The sequence below is a fragment of the Onthophagus taurus genome, chromosome 2 (genome assembly GCF_036711975.1).
Source record: "Onthophagus taurus isolate NC chromosome 2, IU_Otau_3.0, whole genome shotgun sequence".
Lineage (NCBI taxonomy): Eukaryota > Metazoa > Arthropoda > Insecta > Coleoptera > Scarabaeidae > Onthophagus > Onthophagus taurus.
In genome coordinates this window covers 4,230,325-4,252,365 of record NC_091967.1, presented here as the reverse complement: position 1 = coordinate 4,252,365, position 22,041 = coordinate 4,230,325, and the positions used below count along the sequence as shown (strand labels likewise).

The 22,041-nt window shown below is 30.8% G+C and overlaps 1 protein-coding gene across 1 annotated transcript in view; it reads right to left on the bottom strand.

Annotated features, from left to right (window-relative positions):
- LOC111421771 (Sex peptide receptor) overlaps positions 1-1,239 on the bottom strand; it is a 78,838-nt gene extending 77,599 nt beyond the window's left edge. Inside the window, exon 1 of the mRNA XM_071193929.1 lies at positions 1,085-1,239. The gene's annotated coding sequence lies outside the window, so the exon portion shown is untranslated. The remainder of the gene's footprint in view (positions 1-1,084) is intronic.
- Between the last annotated feature and the right edge of the window lie 20,802 nt (positions 1,240-22,041).

The window sequence follows — 22,041 nt, the reverse complement described above, 5'->3', positions numbered from 1 at the left end:
ATTATTGGGTGGATCAAGAATATGGGTTATTTCGATCGAGTGTGTCGGTCATAAAAGTGTGAGTAATTAGTAACTTTATTATCTTTTAGAGGGGCGATCACTTCTTTTGAACGTCAATAACGTGGCACATCACTAACCGTGCTGTGATGATAACACTCGAAAGGTAACGATATGGTTATTGCCAAAACCTAAATTAAGCTTATATTGTTGTGGGTATATTAAAGCTGGAATTTTCTTTTCAAATGTATTATTAACAAAGCTTTATAAAATCGAATAATTGTTTTTATTAGTTTAATTTAACGGTATATAATAATCGAAATAATCAAATTTTAATTACAATTGAAATAGTTCCCATTGTTTTGTTTTTACCCGTTTCAAAATTCATAGTTTTCGCGTTGCTTTGATATTTGATGAATAGAAAACAGCTTTTTATTAAAATACGTAATAAATTAAATTAAATTTTCATTATTGTGAAATATTTAGAATTCAAATATAAATTTTACCCTTTATTCTCCTTTTTGTTATTGAACAAGTGAAATTCTATGAATCAAAATTATGCAGGAATAATATATTTTTGCAATTTAATTCTTTTTGGTAGTAAATAAAATATCGTTGTGGTATATTTTATTTTGAATAAATAAATTAAAAACAAATCAATTTATAACAAAAAAAATGTTTAACCAGGCTTCATATTTCTTTTAGAGACGGAATTAATTTTCAATATTTTATTAATTTAAATCTGGGTTTAGATGAAACATTTTTTCAGATGCATATCTATGTTAATTTAATTTAATTCAACGAATTTAAAAAAAAAATGTAAATACAAGATATCGAAGTTTTATCTGATACAGTTAGCTTAAAAATATAACTAATAAATGTGAACAAACAAGCTGAAACATGCTTTTAACTTCCTCCTTTTCTATTCGTGTATATGAATACTATTTAGTTTTTTTTTTGTGTGTTAATCGCTTTTTGTTTTAAAACTAATATTTTCGTTGTTGATGAAACTCCTTTTTTGTTATAATTTTTTTGATTAATATTTTTATCTAAATTTCTATTTCGTTTATGAGAACATCAAACTTACATTTATAATCGCATGAAAAAGGCGAATCGAGCGGCTGAAAATCGTCTAAAACGGGATGAAGGCAAAGTTCATGAACCGTGTAATGTTCGTACCGGGCGACTCATATGAGATAACGTCGCATGTTTCGACGGGTTCGCGAATTCATGTAGACTGAATCTGATGAACAACGGTTGCCAGAAGGAGGATCGCGCAAAACTGGACCCACGATACCGGGATCATGCGCGCAAGAAGCACCCATTAAATTGCACGTACAATTTTTTGTCTTTCCATGGAAACTCTCACTCTTCTTACCATCACCAATTTCAACACAACATTTTCTTTGATTTATTTTTATGTAAAAATGTTTCAAAATTACCTATGGGTTATTAGGTAGTATTATTTTTTTATTTGCTGAGATGTCCTCATAATTAGTTCAATGAGGTGTGTGATGGAAGGCTTTTTCAACATCTTCAAAAGAAAATCTGGTCATCATTAGTTTCAAAGATTTTGCGGAATCTTCTTGACTCGACATAATTTTTATTTTAAGTTTAAGCAACTTATTTAATTTGATAAGAACATACTTTAAGTTACACCAAAGTGTTGTGTATGCTGTAAATATATTTCCCGTGAGATTACAAACTTCGAATGAGGAAAACCATAAAAGAACAAAGTTCGAAATATGTCATAAGTTGTTATTTATATAGCAAAATTTTAAAAAAATCAAATTTTTTTTCAAACAATAATTTTTACCTATTTAAAAGCATCGTTAATAATTTATTTTTGTTTCGTACCTTTGGGATCGCTGTCAACGGCACGCCAGTATTATATAAAAGCCGTTTTAAAACTAGATTTGTTATTTGATAAATTCCTATATAAATAATTTTGTTTATAAAATGTTATCTTCCCCACTTTGTAATTAGCATCAAATTTTATTTAAACAATTTGAATTTTACAAATTTATCTTTGTCACGCTCGTTGAATCTTAAATGGGGGGTATCGCTTCGTTTTGCATTCGAAATAGTTGGCAAAACTTGCCACGGAAAAGTTCCAATACTGAATCCACTAAGATAAATGGAACAAGGAACAGACCAATTTACTTAAATTAAAGCTACAATTGAATTTAAATTTCTAAATAATCAAATAATAAAACAGTCGTTATTTACGCAAGGTTTAAATTAATTACTCCCATAAATAGTTAGTATTGTTTCTGTAAACTTGCTTTTTGGTTTTGTTTTGTAAACCAACAATGTTTAAGTAGTCGTATTTAAAGAACTAATTGAGATATTAGCAAGAGATAATAAGCATTTTGAAGTAAAATTAATTAGTATTTAGCATGTTCAATTTCATTTCTTCAATTCTTCAAACTTCAAGGTTATGATTTTTTGAAATTAACTCTGTGTGGCCATAATTAACTTTAATCAACCGTATCTCAAGAACTAATTGAGATATTAGAATGAGATAAAAAGTATTTTGAAGCATATTCAATTAGTATTTAGCGTGCTCAATTTCATTTCTTCAAATCTTCAAACTTCAAGGTTATGATTTTTTAAAATTAACTCCGCGTAGCCATAATCAAACTTTAATCAATCGTATCTCAAGAACTAATTGAGATATCGGCATGAGATAAAAAACATTTTGAAGCAAATTCAATTAGTATTTAGCATGTTCAATTTCATTTCTTCAAATCTTCGAACTTCAAGGTTATGATTTTTTTAAATTAACTCCGCGTAGCCATAATTACAAATGATAAAATGTAGGACATCAAACTTTAATCAATCGTATCTCAAGAACTAATTGAGATATCGGCATGAGATAAAAAGCATTTTGAAGCAAATTCAATTAGCATTTAGCGTGCTCAATTCCATTTCTTCAAATCTGCAAACTTCAAGGTTATGATTTTTTTAAATTAACTCCGCGTAGCCATAATTACAAATGATAAAATGTAGGACATCAAACTTTAATCAATCGTATCTCAAGAACTAATTGAGATATCGGCATGGGATTAAAACCATTTTGAAGCAAATTCAATTAGTATTTAGCGTGCTCAATTTCATTTCTTCAAATCTTCAAGCTTCAAGGTTATGATTTTTTAAAATTAACTCTGCGTAGCCATAATTACAAATGATAAAATATAGGACATCAAACTTTAATCAATCGTATCTCAAGAACTAATTGAGATATCGGCATGAGATAAAAAGCATTTTGAAGCCACTTCAATTGTTATTTAGCGTGCCCAATTTTATTTCTTCAAATCTTCAAACTTCTAGATTATGATTTTTTAAAATTAACTCCGCGTAGCCATAATTACAAATGATAAAGCGTAGGACATCAAACTTTAATCAATCGTATCTTAAGAACTAATTGAGATATCGGCATGAGATAAAAAACATTTTGAAGCAAATTCAATTAGTATTCGGCGTGCTTAATTTTATTTCTTCAAACCTTCAAACTTCTAGATTGTGATTTTTTGAAATTAACTCTGCGTAGCCATAATTAAAAGTGATAAAGTGTAGGACATCAAACTTTAATCAATCGTATCTCAAGAACTAATTGAGATATCGGCATGAGATAAAAAACATTTTGAAGCAAATTCAATTAGTATTTAGCGAGCTCAATTTCATTTCTTCAAACCTTCAAACTTCAAGGTTATGATTTTTTAAAATTAACTCCGCGTAGCCATAATTACAAATGATAAAGTGTAGGACATCAAACTTTAATCAATCGTATCTCAAGAACTGATTGAGATATCGGCATGGGATAAAAAACACTTTGAAGCAAATTCAATTAGTATTTAGCGTGCTCAATTTCATTTCTTCAAATCTTCAAACTTCAAGGTTATGATTTTTTAAAATTAACTCCGCGTAGCCATAATTACAAATGATAAAGCGTAGGACATCAAACTTTAATCAATCGTATCTCAAGAACTAATTGAGATATCGACATGGGATTAAAACCATTTTGAAGCAAATTCAATTAGTATTTAGCGTGCTCAATTTCATTTCTTCAAATCTTCAAGCTTCAAGGTTATGATTTTTTGAGATTAACTCTGCGTAGCCATAATTACAAATGATAAAGTTTAGGTCATCAAACTTAAATCAATCGTATCTCAAGAACTAATTGAGATATCGGCATGAGACAAAAAGTATTTTGAAGCCAATTCAATTAGTATTTAGCGTGTTCAATTTCATTTCTTCAAATCTTCAAATTTCAAGGTTATGATTTTTTGAAATTAACTCTGTGTGGCCATAATTAAAAATGATAAAGTATGGGACATCAAACTTTAATCAACCGTATCTCAAGAACTAATTGAGATATTAGAATGAGACAAACAGCATTTTGAAGCAAATTCAATTAGTATTTAGCGTGCTCAATTTCATTTCTTCAAATCTTCAAGCTTCAAGGTTATGATTTTTTTAAATTAACTCCGCGTAGCCATAATTACAAATGATAAAGCGTAGGACATCAAACTTTAATCAATCGTATCTCAAGAACTAATTGAGATATCGGCATGAGATAAAAACCATTTTGAAGCAAATTCAATTAGTATTTAGCCAGCTCAATTTAATTTCTTCAAATTTTCAAACTTTCGTGTTATGATTTTTTGAAATGAACTCTGTGTGGCCATAATTAAAAATGATAAAGTATGTGACATTAAGCTTTAATCAACGGTATCTCAAGAACTAATTGAGATATCGGTATGAGATAAAAAAACGTTCTAAAGCAAATTAAATTAGTTTTTAATGTGTTAAGTGATATTTCTTCGAATTTTCAAATTACGGTGTAACGATTTTTTGAATGAATCATACAAAACAATAACACTTTTCGTAATATAAAGGGTTTTCCAATAAGAGGTGTTATTTTGAATAGCCCGTTATTTCGGTAGATGTCACTTTTGAAGCTGTCATTTTTTGACATTTGACAAGTAGAAAGTACGCCATTAATAAAAATGGAACGATACACGCTTCAACAACGCATTGAAATTATTAAAATTCACTATTAAAATGGCGAAATTTTGGCAGAGACGGTTCGTAAAACTCGAACATTTTTGGGTCGTCGTGAAGCACCTTGTCGGACCGCAATACAGAAATTGGTGGAAAAATTCGAGCTGTTGGGACAAGTTAGTGATGTGAAGAATAAAACCCTTGCACGTCGCTCAAGAACAGCCGAGAATATTGCTGCTGTAGCCGAAAGTGTTGAAGAAAACCCAGGTTTGTCCATTCCTCGTCGTTCTTTGGAATTAGGCATTCCACAAACGTCATTACACCGTATGTTGCATAAAGATTTGGGTTTTAAGGCTTATAAACTTCAGTTAACACAAGAACTCAAGCCGTCCGATCATCAACAACGTCGTGTCTTTGCTGATTGGGTCGTTGAAATGCATGAAAATGATCCGGAATTCCATCGAAAAATCATCTTGAGTGATGAGGCCCATTTCCACCTCGGTGGCTTCGTCAACAAGCAAAATTGTCGCATCTGGGGCTCGGAAAACCAAAGAATTATTGTTGAAAAGCCTCTCTATCCTCAACGTGTGACTGTTTGGTGCGGTTTATGGTCCGGCGGAGTCATTGGACCTTACTTTTTCGAAAATGAGGCTGGAGCAACATGGATTGCGCTATCGAGAGATGATTAATGATTTTTTATGGCCGGAATTGGATGGTATTGATGTGGACAACAAGTGGCCACACAAGCAACGAAACCATTGATCTTTTATGGGAAAAGTTTCCGGACCGTGTTATCTCTCGAAGAGGTGATCACAATTGGCCACCGAGATCTTGTGATTTAACACCTTGCGACTTCTTCCTTTGGGGCTACGTGAAAGAGAAGGTGTACGCCAACAGCCCAGCGTCGATTCAAGATCTCAAAGATGGAATTCGTGAGACTATTGAGGACATAGGGCAGCCACTTTGCAATTTGGTTATGGAAAATTTCATGGAAAGGATGTTGTCCTGTCAGCGTGGTCGTGGTGGTCATTTGCCTAATATTATTTTCCAATATTAACGGCATACTTTCTTCTTTATAATGAAATAAACATCTGATCATTTATACTAAAAAATAGCATTTTTCTTTGAATATCAAAATAACACCTCTTATTGGAAAACCCTGTATAAACGACTATATTATTGATTTTGGATTTATGTAGAAGTAACAAAAAAATGTTTAAGAAAAAAAATATTTAAAGTACGAACAGTTATACGTTGAACAAATAGGAGCAAATCGGCTTTTGGATTCTATCCAACTCGAGTATTTCACAATTTAGTACGGAATGGAGAGTATGCGCGAAAGCCGTGCATCAAATTCCATTTGAAAGTATGACACTGCCATAAATTACAACCATTGATCTCAAATACGCCAATAAGGCAACAAAGAGAGTGTTCAATATCCATACCGATATTTCCAATGTTCCTCTTTACATTTCCGTTTAAATCCATCATTAGCAGCACAACCTGATAACCTTGTAATAACCGCAATTTAATACTTGTTGAATGTATGTAATAAAACACTTATTATTGAATCTTTCTAAATTTTTATGTTTATCTTGATATATATTTATAAAAAGTTAATTTATATTAAATTGAAGTGCCTAACCTTCGTAACAGGTGCGGTTGATTACTTACTGGTGGATAAAATTTCGTTGTGAGAATGAAATATTTGACAGGCCCATAAGGGACGGCTCTAGGGTGATATTTCACACTTTAATTATAACGACAAGATACAGTCTCGTTCAGCATCTGTTTCAAAATGTTTGCTAAATTTTTTTTTTAAATAAATATAAAGCCACACTGTAAATGCATGAACACATCACGTCTAAAACCATCTTTATTGAGTCGTTTGAACCCAAACCGAAATCCTTCAGAATATTTATAGTCATATCTCTTTTATAGTCGTAAATATCGTCGTATAAAATACCCGCGTTTAAGGATATCATAATCTCATTTTGAATTTATTGCAAATAAAGTTATAAAATGTATATAAAGAGTTTCAATTACGTAAAATTATTGATCATGTCTAACCCCAAAATAATAAAATTTTCGTTGTTTACAGCATTCTGTTTGCGCCACTTAGACGTTCGTAATGAAAAATAATGATATGACGTACAAGTAAAACCACTAAAAATGCCGGATGGACTTAATTAAAATTGAAAAGGGTTGAATAATAAAGAAAAGGTCTTTTTCGTGTTTTACTAATTAACAAGGTATTCATTAATTTGTTTGCACTGATGAAGTAGTTTTAAGAAGTTACATTTTTTTGATAAAATAATGATCAAACTTCCAAATGTATTCCCCCCTTTAACAGACGTAGACTCTAATATATAGTTTAAAGTAAACTTTCAAGATAGAACGTGCGGATCATTTACTACGAAGATGGTCATTTGTGCAGAGAATGTTTCGTGAGATGCACGTAACAGTAAATTACCAGCTTTTTGAAAGTACGTTTCATTTTTCACGTAGGTAAGCTTCACCTATTTTTCATTGTCCTATTTCATTTCGGTCAAAATTTTAAGACATTTTAATTCATATTCTATATTAAGAGTTCCAGATAACGATTAATATACATAAAATATTTACGTATATCTAAACAATTTCTGGATCATAAGCACATAAACATACGGTTTTATAACTCAGGCCTAAGCTCGTAAAACCTTATAACACTATAAAGACATGATTATTTTTTCAACGTCACCACGTTTGTATACATCAATTCGTCCCCGGTCGGGCGGTTTTTCCATTAACCACGTTCGAAATTAAACGGCGCGAATCGTCTTGATTACGAGAAGTGCAGAAAGTGTCCAATAAAAACCGAAGAAGAAGGGGAGAAAAATAAGCTATAATTCTGAATCGTTTCGAACTGACGAGCGCAATTTTGCGGTTTCGCTTTGCCATCCGATTTTGTGTCTGCAAACGTTCAACGAAATTGAAAATAAAACAATAAAAAAATTACGTTTAAATCGATAGCGAGGAAAATGAACAAAAACAAATATAACGGGTTTCAATTTATCTATCACTGGTTGACCGTGCAGATTTACAGTGGTTGATATTTAAATTGTACTAGATATTTTTTTGATTGCAACAAAAAAGAATTTAAAAAAATATATGTTTCAAGTAATGTTATGAACGGTGGGTAACTTTCAATAACTTGAACTCTTTGATAGAAACTTCTAAGATATGAGATGTCGATAGTCAACGACCTGGAAATGTTGAAAAGACTACGTTATATCTATGTAAAGGATACTTTAGTTGTATTGGAACTATTCTTGAAATACATGAAAACGTTATTTTATGATGTTTGTTTGAAAACTGAAGTGATGTTTTCTTTTGGTTTCTAGTTTAACAGAAATAATATGTTCGTGGTAATAATACAGCGCAAACAAATCGTAATTATTAATATAATTATGTTCATTTAAAAGATTTTGTTTTCAACAAAAAAACTATTCCGTATAATACTTGACATGGTTAGAAATGATAAAGTGTAGGACATCAAATTTTAATTAATCATATCTCAAGAACTAATTGAGATATCGGTATGAGATAAAAAGCATATTGAAGCCAGTTCAATTAGTATTTAGCATGTTCAATTTCATTTCTTCAAATCTTCAAACTTTCGTGTTATGATTTTTTGAAATTAACTCTGTGTGGCCATAATTAACTTTAATCAACCGTATCTCAAGAACTAATTGAGATATTAGAATGAGACAAACAGCATTTTGAAGCAAATTCAATTAGTATTTAGCATGTTCAATTGCATTTCTTCAATTCTTCAAACTTCAAGGTTATGATTTTTTGAAATTAACTCTGTGTGGCCATAATTAACTTTAATCAACCGTATCTCAAGAACTAATTGAGATATTAGAATGAGACAAACAGCATTTTGAAGCAAATTCAATTAGTATTTAGCATGTTCAAATTCATTTCTTCAATTCTTCAAACTTCAAGGTTATGATTTTTTGAAATTAACTCTGTGTAGCCATAATTACCTTTAATCAACCGTATCTCAAGAACTAATTGAGATATTAGAATGAGACAAACAGCATTTTGAAGCAAATTCAATTAGTATTTAGCATGTTCAATTTCATTTCTTCAATTCTTCAAACTTCAAGGTTATGATTTTTTGAAATTAACTCTGTGTGGCCATAATTAACTTTAATCAACCGTATCTCAAGAAATAACTGAGATATTAGAATGAGACAAACAGCATTTTGAAGCAAATTCAATTAGTATTTAGCATGTTCAATTTCATTTCTTCAATTCTTCAAACTTCAAGGTTATGATTTTTTGAAATTAACTCTGTGTGGCCATAATTAACTTTAATCAACCGTATCTCAAGAACTAATTGAGATATTAGAATGAGACAAACAGCATCTTGAAGCAAATTCAATTAGTATTTAGCATGTTCAATTTCATTTCTTCAATTCTTCAAACTTCAAGGTTATGATTTTTTGAAATTAACTCTGTGTGGCCATAATTAACTTTAATCAACCGTATCTCAAGAAATAATTGAGATATTAGAATGAGACAAACAGCATTTTGAAGCAAATTCAATTAGTATTTAGCATGTTCAATTTCATTTCTTCAAATCTTCAAACATTCGTGTTATGATTTTTTGAAATTAAGTCTGTGTGGCCATAATTAACTTTAATCAACCGTATCTCAAGAAATAATTGAGATATTAGAATGAGACAAACAGCATTTTGAAGCAAATTCAATTAGTATTTAGCATGTTCAATTTCATTTCTTCAATTCTTCAAACTTCAGGGTTATGATTTTTTGAAATTAACTCTGTGTGGCCATAATTAACTTTAATCAACCGTATCTCAAGAACTAATTGAGATATTAGAATGAGACAAACAGCATTTTGAAGCAAATTCAATTAGTATTTAGCATGTTCAATTTCATTTCTTCAATTCTTCAAACTTCAAGGTTATGATTTTTTGAAATTAACTCTGTGTGGCCATAATTAACTTTAATCAACCGTATCTCAAGAACTAATTGAGATATTAGAATGAGACAAACAGCATTTTGAAGCAAATTCAATTAGTATTTAGCATGTTCAATTTCATTTCTTCAAATCTTCAAACTTCAAGGTTATGATTTTTTGAGATTAACTCTGCGTAGCCATAATTAAAAATGATAAAGTGTAGGACATCAAATTTTAATCAACCGTATCTCAAAAACTAATTGAGATATCGGCATGAGACAAAAAGTATTTTGCAGCAAATTCAATTAGTATTTAGCGAACTCAATTTCATTTCTTCAAATCTTCAAACTTTCGTGTTATGATTTTTTTAAATTAACTCTGTGTGGCCATAATTAAAAATGATAAAGTATGGGACATCAAACTTTAATCAATCGTATCTCAAGAACTAATTGAGATATCGGCATGGGATAAAAACCATTTTGAAGCAAATTCAATTAGTATTTAGCAAGCTCAATTTCATTTCTTCAAATTTTCAAACATTCGTGTTATGATTTTTTGAAGTTAACTCTGTGTGGCCATAATTAAAAATGATAAAGTGTAGGACATCAAACTTTAATCAACCGTATCTCAAGAACTAATTGAGATATTAGAATGAGACAAACAGCATTTTGAAGCAAATTCAATTAGTATTTAGCATGTTCAATTTCATTTCTTCAAATCTTCAAACTTCAAGGTTATGATTTTTTGAGATTAACTCTGCGTAGCCATAATTAAAAATGATAAAGTGTGGGACATCAAACTTTAATCAACCGTATCTCAAGAGCTAATTGAGATATTAGAATGAGACAAACAGCATTTTGAAGCAAATTCAATTAGTATTTAGCATGTTCAATTTCATTTCTTCAATTCTTCAAACTTCAGGGTTATGATTTTTTGAAATTAACTCTGTGTGGCCATAATTAACTTTAATCAACCGTATCTCAAGAAATAATTGAGACATTAGAATGAGACAAACAGCATTTTGAAGCAAATTCAATTAATATTTAGCATGTTCAATTTCATTTCTTCAATTCTTCAAACTTCAAGGTTATGATTTTTTGAAATTAACTCTGTGTCGCCATAATTAACTTTAATCAACCGTATCTCAAGAACTAATTGAGATATTAGAATGAGACAAACAGCATTTTGAAGCAAATTCAATTAGTATTTAGCATGTTCAATTTCATTTCTTCAATTCTTCAAACTTCAGGGTTATGATTTTTTGAAATTAACTCTGTGTGGCCATAATTAACTTTAATCAACCGTATCTCAAGAAATAATTGAGACATTAGAATGAGACAAACAGCATTTTGAAGCAAATTTAATTAGTATTTAGCATGTTCAATTTCATTTCTTCAATTCTTCAAACTTCAAGGTTATGATTTTTTGAAATTAACTCTGTGTGGCCATAAATAACTTTAATCAACCGTATCTCAAGAAATAATTGAGATATTAGAATGAGACAAACAGCATTTTGAAGCAAATTCAATTAGTATTTAGCATGTTCAATTTCATTTCTTCAATTCTTCAAACTTCAAGGTTATGATTTTTTGAAATTACCTCTGTGTGGCCATAATTAACTTTAATCAACCGTATCTCAAGAACTAATTGAGACATTAGAATGAGACAAACAGCATTTTGAAGCAAATTCAATCAGTATTAAGCGAGCTCAATTTCATTTCTTCAAAGTTTCAAACTGTCGTGTTATGATTTTTTGAAATTAACTCTGTGTGGCTATAATTAAAAATGATAAAGTGTAGGACATCAAATTTTAATCAACCGTATTTCAAGAACTAATTGAGATATCGGCATAAGACAAAAAGTATTTTGAAGTAAATTCAATTAGTATTTAGCATGTTCAATTTCATTTCTTCAAATTTTCAAACTGTCGTGTTATGATTTTTTGAAATTAACTCTGTGTGGCCATAATTAAAAATGATAAAGTATGGGACATCAAACTTTAATCAATCGTATCTCAAGAACTAATTGAGATATTAGAATGAGACAAACACCATTTTAAAGCAAATTCAATTAATATTTAGCATATTCAATTTCATTTCTTCAAATCTTCAAACTTTCGTGTTATGATTTTTTTAAATTAACTCTGTGTGGCCATAATCAAAAATGATAAAGTATGGGACATCAAACTTTAATCAACCGTATCTCAAGAACTAATTGAGATATTAGAATAAGACAAACACCATTTTGAAGCAAAGTCAATTAGTATTAAGCGAGCTCAATTTCATTTCTTCAAATTTTCAAACTGTCGTGTTATGATTTTTTGAAATTAACTCTGTGTGGCTATAATTAAAAATGATGAAGTGTAGGACATCAAACTTTAATGAATCGTATCTCAAGAACTAATTGAGATATCGGGATGAGATAAAAAATGTTCTAAAGCAAATTGAATTAGTTTTTAATATGTTAAGTGATACTTCTTCGAATTTTCAAATTACGGTGTAACGTTACGTTATATGTATGTAATGGATACTTTAGTTGTATTGGAACTATTCTCGAAATACATGAAAACGTTATTTTATGATCTTTGTTTGGAAACTGAAGTGATGTTTTCTTTTGGTTTCTAGTTTAACAGAAATAATATGTTCGTGGTAATAATACAGCGCAAACAATTCGTAATTTAATGTAAACTTTAGTTTGTACAATAAACTTTGGTGCGTTTATTATTTCCTTCCTAAAAAAACGTATAATTTTCATCGACAAGTAACTTATTAATATAATTATTTTTATTTAAAAGATTTTGCTTTCAACAACAAAACTATTCCGTATAATAAACCCCTTTTATAAAAATGTCGTCTAACTTGACCTGGTTAGAAGTTATTTTGTAGATTTTATGATGTAAAAATGCTAAAACGTTCCAGGTATCCAGCCAGCTTCAACGATTTTAAACACTGCATTTTATGCAAGAATTCTTTCTCAAGAAAAGTTCTCTTAAACCACAAATCATTTATAACACACTTTATGATGAAACTTTAAAGTTTTATACTTTACCAACAAGTAATTTTAAAACAACACTCTTTAAAGATACATTCAACTTGTTATGTATACACACTATTCCATAAATTCATTTAAAATATACTTTCTATTATTTTTTTTTGTCCGTTTTAATCTTTTTTTTCGATATAAAAGCTCCATCCAAACCATTACAGTGTTTCCTAATGCCCTAAAGTGTTCTTTTTTGCTTAAAAGTCATAAAATTGAAGGTTTTATAGATATCGAAAAAAAATTCTATTTAATACTAGCAACAAAAAAATATAATCAAAAGCTTTTTGTACGTGTAATCGATTTTCATGTATACCGTACGTGGTCGTATATCTATTCAAGGATTACTTTTGTGGAGATTTTAACTGAAATTGTATTCACACATTCAAAAAAAGTGTCATTACCGGTTCTATATCGTTGTTTGAAGTTATTGTAAAATTTTTAAAACTCGTTTTGTATACGAGCTTTCACAAAATATTTCGTGGAAGGATTTTCTTTTTTGATAATTAATGAAAACATCACAATTTTTTATCGATTTTAATAAATATAACGATTGGATTTGGATAATAAAACCCAATCGTAAAAACCGCAATTCTCTTACGGTTGTAGTTCCCCTTCGCCAATCTGATTCCCTATGTATTTCCATTGGGAAAATGAAATCAATATATCGATTTGATCACAGGTTTCTAATTTTTTTTCCATTCACAGTTTTTTTATTACTTTAAAGACGAAATTTTAGTATTATCGATATCGAAGTTTCTTCAAACCAAACTAAAAAGAATACAAAAATGTGATAATTTCGTTTGCTTAGCGCGAAGCGTTAAAATAGATGAAGGAAATTGAACCGCTCCCGTCCACTTAAAGTTTCTACCCATTTAGATCGTTTACTTTCAATTAGACCCGTTAAAATAGATAAAACTAAAGGTTACCTTAGAATTCGCCTCATAAAAATCGTTTAAAATATTATGTAAGAAAGAACATTAATGAATTGATACATTTTATTCATTTGTGAAGGTTTTGTATTAGAAATCCTTTGGAGCATGATAGTTATTAGAATTTTAAAAACCGACAGGTGTCGGAGTATTCGAAGTGAACGAACGTGTTTCGTGAACGAGTTTCCCGTATAAGACGAAAGTGAGTTATTTGTTAAAATAAAACTCCACGTGAGTAACTTATCTTAAACACAAAACGACGGGCCTTCTACAAAAGTAATAATTGGTAGTTAGATCGAATTGTCACCCTTCGGGGTGGTTTTATTAATAGACAATGTCTGCGAGCCAAAAACGTTCTCGAGACCAGTTATCCCCTCCCGTAAGCGAGGTCACTAAACGATACAACTGGTGCCCACCAGACAAACTAGTTACACAAAACCGATATTATCCGTTATCAACAAATGAAGATTCTATGGATATAATAACTCAGGATAGTCAGAACGAAGATAATGAATCAAAAAATAACAATGGTAGTACGAGTAATAAGGGTAGTTCATCAAAATCGAATGATAGTAAAAAAAGCGGAGATGAGCCGCAATCAAATATACTAAAAATTCCACCTATATTCTTACGCAACGCTACTAACCACAATGAAATAATAAGTGACATAAAAGCACTAACAACTGAAACGTTTACTACCGCATATAAAAATACTTACCTCAAAATTAATTTAACAAACGCTAATGATTATCGAACCCTTACGAAGTACTACAAAGAGAATAAAGTAGAATATCATACCTTCCAAGACCCAAATAACAAACCATTATCAGTAGTAATCAGAAACGTACCCATTTCTTTAATTGACAAAGAAATAGAAGATGAATTCAAAATTAAAAAATTACCTATAATCAAAGTAACCCGACTTTTGAACAAAAGTACGCACCCAATGCCTTTATGCGCGGTGGAACTAACAGCCACAGATAACGCAAAAGAAATATTTAATGTCAATGAAATATTTAAGGCAATAGTTACGGTAGAACCCCGCAAAAGGTCATCACATATCCCACAATGTCACAACTGCCAGATATATGGCCACACAAAAAATTATTGCGCTCTACAACCAAGGTGTGCTAAATGTGGCGAAGGACACTCATATATTAATTGTAAAAAGAAAGCTCCAGAACCACCTAAATGCGCGAATTGCGGAGATGAACATCCTTCGAATTATAGAGGATGTAAAACTCATAAAGAAATTCAAGAACAACACAACCGATATAACCTCAGACGTCAACAAAATGTAAACCACGATCAACAGAATCAAAGCAACAAACAATATCCACCACGTATCACCCATTCTTCTTACGCAACAGCTACAAAAACGCAACCCTCCTCATGCAATAACAACAATTTAAATTCCACCGAAGAAACAAATAACAACCTATTGAGTAACCTTCCCAATCCCTCAGCCCTGTCAGATACCATCCTAAATTTCCTAAAAAACCTTATTAATCCACTTAAAGTTAAAATCGTTTATTATCAATGAACTAATCCCAAACATCCTCAATGCCTAAATTAGACAGGTCACTCAATGACATCAACATTTTAAATTTCAACATTAATGGGATCAAATTACAAAAAAATCTATTGGCTGCTTTTCTAGCAAGATATAAGATAGACATCGCATGTATCACAGAAACTCACCTAGCAGACAGAGAGCTACTTTCAATAGGGGGTTATAGTATATATCGAAAAGATCGTCCATCAAGAGCAGCAGCAGGTGGTGTTGCTATCTTTATTAAAAACTGTCTGCTTCATTCGGAATGGTTGCTTCCTGAGACAAAATCAGTCGAAACTGTAGGAATTACTGTTAATCTCGAAAATAAAACTAAGTTAAGAATTATATGTGCTTATAAACAGCCAAATGTCAAACTAGATAAAAAAGACTTTGAAATAATGTTTAACTCATCAATACCAACCATAGTAATAGGAGATTTAAATAGTAAAAACCAAATTTGGGGATGTAGAGCCAACAATCCTAGCGGTCAAATCCTAAACAACATCCTTACTGATGTAGGGTTACTCATCCACGCACCTGATGAATACACCTATTACCCGTATAGAAATGATCATCAACCAGATATCTTAGACGTACTAGTTACGAAACTGATATCATTGCCTATTGAACAAACAGTAATCCACGAATTAAATTCAGATCATCTACCGATTATAATAACAATAGCTCGTAAACCTAAATTTAAAAGTATCAGGCCCAGGTTAATATATGGAATAGTGGATTGGGAACAATTCAGAGAAGAAGTAGTAAAAGTAAGAATACCGATAAACAATATAATAACGCCTTCTGACATAGACAATAACTTGAGGATTCTTACCAATAAAATATGTACATCTGTACGTAGTAGCTTCAAGCCCACCAAAACATCTACTAATCCTAATCACTACATTCCTCCATCTTACATTATTCAACTGATTAAACAAAAAAGTCGTGTAAGAAGAGAATGGCAGAGAACACGTGATCCAGCTATTAAAAGAGAACTTAACTATTTAACTCACCAAATTACTAACGAACTAAATAAACATCGAATAGATACTTACAATAATTTAATAGAAAATATTAAGACGAATGATCCGGGAATGTGGAAAACAACGAAAAGAATTATCAAAAAAAGCGAACCTATGCCAACATTAACTTATCAAGGAAATAGTTACAGTACAGATGCTGAGAAAGCCACAGGTTTTTCAAACTATCTAGAGAAAACATTCACTCCACAATTCTCAAAAGCTAGCTTTTCATTCACAAATAAAATTCGACAGCATGTAGAAACTAATCTTCCTGTTAACAATAGTACCATAGATCATGTAACACCAGAAGAACTGCAAACGCTTATCAAAAAGTTACCAATTAAAAAAGCTCCTGGCCACGACCTCATTCCCAATGCTGTGATAAAAAATCTACCGAATAAGACTTTAAATATATTAAGTTCCATCTTCAATATATGTATGAATATGGGATATTTTCCTAAAACATGGAAAGAGGCTGAAATATTAATGTTTAAGAAACCCGGGAAAAATAAACGAAATCTTGAAAACTATAGACCAATTAGCTTGCTTCCAACCTTGGGTAAACTTTTCGAAAAACTGATTTTTGAACGCTTACGACCCAAAATCACAATCATACCTAACATCCAATATGGTTTTACACCTGGTCACTCAACAGTACATCAGCTAACAAGAGTAGTCGAGATAATAGAAAGAGGGTACGAAAATAAACAGTACACAACAGCTGCGTTCTTAGACATATCTAAAGCCTTTGATTCAGTATGGCTATATGGCTTAATCTATAAGGTCCTGAAAACTAACATTCCGGAATACCTTAAAGCATTAATTTACTCATTTCTTGAAGATAGAAAATTTTGCGTTAGAGTGAATGCTTATACATCGGAATCAAAACCCATCAAGTCAGGAGTTCCACAGGGCAGCGTTCTCTCACCTCTTCTATTTAATATCTGCTTACATGATATTCCAATTCACGAAAATGAGCAAAAAGCATTATTTGCAGACGACATGGTTATCATAACGCAAAATGAAAACCAGGAACAATCTATCAAAGATCTGCAAATTTCAATTAATGAAATTAATAGGTGGTTGTCAACGTGGTGTTTCCACTTAAATCCCAGTAAGTGTGAGGCCAAGATATTCACTCTTAGACAAGTCAAAAATCCCACGATGATAACAATAGATGATCATCATTTAAATTGGAATCCGAAAGATAGCGCAGTTAAATATCTGGGTGTTTACTTGGACCAAAGGCTCACATGGAAGTACCATATTAACAAAAAACTAAACGAAGCATACGTCAGATTACACGAACTATACCCTATCATTAATAGAAGATCAAAATTAAAAATTGAATGTGCAGTGCTACTTTATAAATCATTAATAAGACCTATAGTAACATATGCATGCCCAGTTTGGAGTTCATCAGCTAAAGCAAACATCAACAAAATCCAAATTCTGCAAAACAAAATATTAAGAATAGCTGTAGATGCGCCGTGGTTTGTGCGGAATTCGCAAATACATGAAGAATTGCATATAGAAACGATCAATGAACATATTAACAAAACAACGAGGAAATATCTGGAAAATTTGCAAAAGTGTCCAAGTGCACGCAGTCATCACCTGGGAGAGCTAGGAATCCATACTCGACTAAAAAGAAAACTTCCCCAAGACAACCTGGCAGAAGAAGATATTCTAATAAACAGTGAATAGTTTCAGGAAGACATTTGTTTCCCACGTATCATTGTGAAACCACCTTATTATATTATAAAAACCATGAAAGAACATTGTAATGTTGAGCTGGTTATTGTTGATATTAAAAAAAAAAAAAAAAAAAAGAATTTTAAAAACCGTCAAGCTACTAGCTAGTTGCTACTATGAACTTTAATCTCCGTTATGCACCGCTTTGTAAAATTTGCTCTGCGTCGCTCTGCGTCGCTTCCATTATTAATAGCGCAGCCCTACCTTCATTAGAAACTTTAATAGGGCAACTTCTGTATTAATATTGATACAATTTTATTGCGTAAGTTGTACTTGAGTCATTATTAAAAATATTGTACTTCCTCCGTCCAAAAATAAGTGTCCGATATCGATTTTTATAAATAATTTTTCCTACAGTATAAGATTTTAATCTAAAAAACGCGACTTTTCAAGACCTCACATAAAGATCCGGTTTAAGGAAATAATGGGAGAGAGGGAAAACATTTTGACAAGAACCGGTAGTAAAAGACCAAACTTAAGTCCCAACACAAGGCAAGCCATTTATCATGCGTTACTGGAATAAGAATAGTTATATGCTATTCCTTCAGTTTTAGTAGGAGCTATTGAATTTACAATTGAAAGAGAAAATAATGGCCAAATTAACTTCCTCGATCTAAACATCTCAAGAGATTCTATTAATAAATGCCTTAATTACAAAATTTATAGAAAACCTACCTCCACAGATACAATAATTCCTAAAAAATCTTTCTGTCCGTTTAAATACAAATATGCTTCCTGCAATTTCCTATTTCTCAGAGCCTTACAAACTCCTATGAGTACAAAAGATTTCAATAACGAAATTCTCACCATTATAAACATCGGTTTAAACAACGGTTTCAAATTGGAAGACTTACAACGAACCTTTTATAAAATCCATAACAATTTAATCACTTCCAAACTGTATCCTCACCGAACAGCTCCAAACAGGTTCATTTCTGTCTCCAAATACAATCCTATAATTAATTCACTACAGAGAGTCGTGTCCACCTATAATTTTAGTATTACTCCTAAAAACAACAAAATTTCTAACTTTCTAGTTAATTGTAAACATAAATTCGAAAAACTACAACTTAATGGTGTGCATAAAATCTTATGTAAGGTCTGTAATGCCGCATACATTGGGCAGAAATTTAAAAGTGAGATTTAAAGAACATCTAAAAAACGACAATTCCGCAGTTTTTAGACATTTAAGGGACAACGACCATCAAATAGACAGCAAAAATATCCTACTCCTTCATAACTACCCTAAATCCAAAAAATTGGATCTTTTGGAAGAAATGGAAATTATTAAATTGAAAAATGACGCAAACTATATTACTCTAAATGAAATTACCGACGTCCCTCACACACGAATGTTTCTGAATTTCGTAAAAAGACCAGTTTTTCCATGACTTCATATTCAATACGTACAATTGTTACAGATACCGGTTGTTAGTAACCTTTCATATCGACCCGACCACCTTTCTCTTGTATCGTGTGTAGTGTTTTATATCGTTATTTGATCTTAATTGTTAACATATACTGGGATATAGTATATGTGTGTATAATCTTAAAATAAATGAAGCGTTTTTTAACTCTGTCCATCGTTCGTTTTAGACGGTAAGAATTTTAACTGTTATGTTTCTTGACGTCATATTGTATTTCGATTTTCTGTTTTTAGTTGCGCCTGAAGACGAAAAGTAATATTTTTTGAAACCGGTTGCGCAGATAAGCAAATTAATTAATAAACACTAATTCTTCACACATTTTTTGTGTTTTTCATTAACTAAGTATTTAGCATATTCAATTTCATTTCTTCAAATCTTCAAACTTCAAGGTTATGAGTTTTTGAGATTAAACTCTGCGTAGCCATAATTAAAAATGATAAAGTGTAGGACATCAAATTTTAATCAGCAGTATCTCAAGAACTAATTGAGATATCGGCATGAGACAAAAAGTATTTTGAAGCAAATTCAATTAGTATTAAGCGAGTTCAATTTCATTTCTTCAAATCTTCAAACTTTCGTGTTATGATTTTCTAAAATTAACTCTGTGTGGCCATAATTAAAAATGATAATGCATGGGACATCAAACTTTAATCAACCGTATCTCAAGAACTAATTGAGATATTAGAATGAGACAAACAGCATTTTGAAGCAAATTCAATTAGTATTTAGCATGTTCAATTTCATTTCTTCAAATCTTCAAAGTTATGAGTTTTTGAGATTAACTCTGCGTAGCCATAATTAAAAATGATAAAGTGTAGGACATCAAATTTTAATCAGCCGTATCTCAAGAACTAATTGAGATATCGGCATGAGACAGAAAGTATTTTGAAGCAAATTCAATTATTATTAAGCGAGTTCAATTTCATTTCTTCAAATCTTCAAACTTTCGTGTTATGATTTTTTAAAATTAACTCTGTGTGGCCATAATTAAAAATGATAATGCATGGGACATCAAACTTTAATCAACCGTATCTCAAGAACTAATTGAGATATTAGAATGAGACAAACAGCATTTTGAAGCAAATTCAATTAGTATTGAGCATGTTCAATTTCATTTCTTCAAATCTTCAAACTTCAAAGTTATGATTTTTTAAGATTAACTCTGCGTAACCATAATTAAAAATGATAAAGTGAGGACATCAAATTTTAATCAACCGTATTTCAAGAACTAATTGAGATATCGGCATGAGACAAAAACTATTTTGAAGCAAATTCAATTAGTATTAAGCGAGCTCGATATTTCATTTCTTCAAATCTTCAAACTTTCGTGTTATGATTTTTTTAAATTAACTCTGTGTGGCCATAATTAAAAATGATAAAGTATGGGTCATCAAACTTTAATCAACCGTATCTCAAGAACTAATTGAGATATTAGAATGAGACAAAAAGTATTTTGAAGCAAATTCAATTAGTATTAAGCGAGTTCAATTTCATTTCTTCAAATCTTCAAACTTTCGTGTTATGATTTTTTGAAATTAACTCTGTGTGACCATAATTAAAAATGATAAAGTATGGGACATCAAACTTTAATCAACCGTATCTCAAGAACTAATTGAGATATTAGAATGAGACAAACAGCATTTTGAAGCAAAGTCAATTAGTATTTAGCATGTTCAATTTCATTTCTTCAAATCTTCAAACTTCAAAGTTATGATTTTTTAAGATTAACTCTGCGTAACCATAATTAAAAATGATAAAGTGAGGACATCAAATTTTAATCAACCGTATTTCAAGAACTAATTGAGATATCGGCATGAGACAAAAAGTATTTTGAAGCAAATTCAATTAGTATTAAGCGAGTTCAATTTCATTTCTTCAAATCTTCAAACTTTCATGTTATGATTTTTTAAAATTAACTCTGTGTGGCCATAATTAAAAATGATAAAGTATGGGACATCAAACTTTAATCAACCGTATCTCAAGAACTAATTGAGATATTAGAATGAGACAAACAGTATTTTGAAGCAAATTCAATTAGTATTAAGCGAGCTCAATTTCATTTCTTCAAATTTTCAAACTGTCGTGTTATGATTTTTTGAAATTAACTCTGTGTGGCTATAATTAAAAATGATAAAGTGTAGGACATCAAACTTTAATGAATCGTATCTCAAGAACTAATTGAGATAGAATAGTAAAGCCTTTCCTCACAGACGCCAATAACATTAAAAGACTGAAATATTGTCTGTCAATGCTTAAACCAAAAAGTTTAAATGCATTCATGGAGACGATAAAAATGTTTTTACCTCACCAAAACAGCTGAGAAGTACCACAC